This window comes from Haplochromis burtoni, unplaced genomic scaffold (assembly GCF_018398535.1).
Source record: "Haplochromis burtoni strain Fernald_Lab_line unplaced genomic scaffold, NCSU_Asbu1 Contig_218, whole genome shotgun sequence".
Lineage (NCBI taxonomy): Eukaryota > Metazoa > Chordata > Actinopteri > Cichliformes > Cichlidae > Haplochromis > Haplochromis burtoni.
In genome coordinates, this window is record NW_024582579.1 from 1,065,115 (window position 1) to 1,066,907 (window position 1,793).

The following is a 1,793-nucleotide window of genomic DNA, read 5'->3' on the forward strand; positions in this document are numbered from 1 at the left end:
ATATATATATATATATCAGCCATTAAAGGGATGTTGTCAAAGTTCGGCTTCATGTGAGCCTCACAATCAAGAAGTGTGCAGACAGTAAAGCTTTTAGACTCGGAATTTTAAATTTATAAATGCACATATTCACAAACGGAAAATGTTTCTGCAAGGAAGGAAATTCAGGAGTCAGGAGGTTTCAAGAGTAAATATTTCAACAGCAGCATCATTCCATGAAAAATCTGTCAGTGGCCAACTTCCTTTAGCACCAGCAGACTTTCTTCTACATGGATGGATCAACATGAACGAGCAGCAGCAGCAGCCCCCCTCTAAACTGATGAGAAGCTCAACATTAAGCCCGAGTTCTCTGGGATCCAGAACCTTCAAACAGTCATAAAACCTTATTCAGGACGTAATGCTGTTAGGCTGATGTGGTCTGTCCAATCTGTTACACAGAACGGGATTTCACAGGCACGAGTCAGCTTCATAGGGTTAAAAACTTCCTATATCAGAAAATTATTTTGACACAGAAGGAACTAAGATCACCCTGGTATGAAAAGAGGACTGATTCATCACACTGATGCTGAACTGTGTGATGGCTCATGCTGACAAACAGAAACAGATTTGGTCTATAGTCGGTGTTTCCTGCAGTGTCACAGAGTGAAGACCAAATACTTTGAGGTTCTGTAAGTGAAAATACTCATAGTATGAAAGTAACGTAATTTAACATAGTGTGATTAAATATGCTAAACTCCTGCAGAAGAAGATGAGCTGATTCTGAGGGGGTCAGGTGTAACTCATTCAAATTGCAGCATTTTAAACAGGTTTGTTTTTCTTGTATTCAGACAATGATATAAATTTGATGCAATATTTGATAAAACAAATTTAAATAGTGAGGCGGATTGTTTTCATGTATGCTCAGCCACAAACATTTAAATCAACATACTCGCTTCTTTGGACAAATCTATTCTACAGGTTCATTATGAAAATACAGTAGAACCCCGACTTACGAAATTAATTCGTTCCCGAGGGTCTTTCGTAAGTCGAAAATGTTTGAAAGTCGAAGCACCCATCGCGGCTTTAGAGTGAAAGATAGGCTGTAGGCTAATTGCTAACTACAACAAAAATACGTCGTTCAAGTGGAACAGCGAAGCGCAAGTACGAAAGCCAAGGGGGTTGTCACATGATTCGGAAGGTATTGTGGTTATTGTAGGCATTCTGGGCTCAGCCAATCAGAGCCAGCGGATTTCGTTACGCGGGCATTTTGCTGTAACACGGGCAGATATATTGCCGTTAAGTGCCTTCGTAACTTGAATTTTTCGTTAAATGGGATATTCGTAAGTCGGGGTTCCACTGTATTGCACATCCCAGAGTCTTTTTGTTGCTGTCAGGATGCAGCACTTAAACCTTATGCAGGAAGATTTAGGCTCAATGCTCTATATTTTCAATATAAATGACAAAAATGTATGCAACACTCAGAAACATACTATGAATCACTACAGCTTTAATATTAAGTGACTTATGAATATAAATCTGTGGATGTGATCAGAGCTGATAAAGCGTCCAAGCTTAAACACAGGTGTGGTTTTTAATAAGTAACTTCTTATTGAATCCTTTACCGCAGATGCTGCACTTATAGAGTTTCTCCCCTGTGTGAATTGTCATGTGTTCAGTCAGATGCACGTTTTGTTTAAAACTCTTTCCACAAACTGAACAACCAAATGGTTTCTCTCCTGTGTGAATTCTCATGTGTGTCTTCAAATTGCCCTTGAGGCTGAACATTTTACCGCACTCAGTGCAGCTGAAGGACT

At 39.5% G+C, this 1,793-nt stretch overlaps 1 protein-coding gene across 1 annotated transcript in view; it reads right to left on the reverse strand.

Annotated features, from left to right (window-relative positions):
- The window catches only part of LOC102305109 (zinc finger protein 184), a gene marked incomplete at its 5' end in the record, with an annotated part of 28,224 nt that overhangs the window by 25,104 nt on the left and 1,327 nt on the right, over window positions 1-1,793 (reverse strand).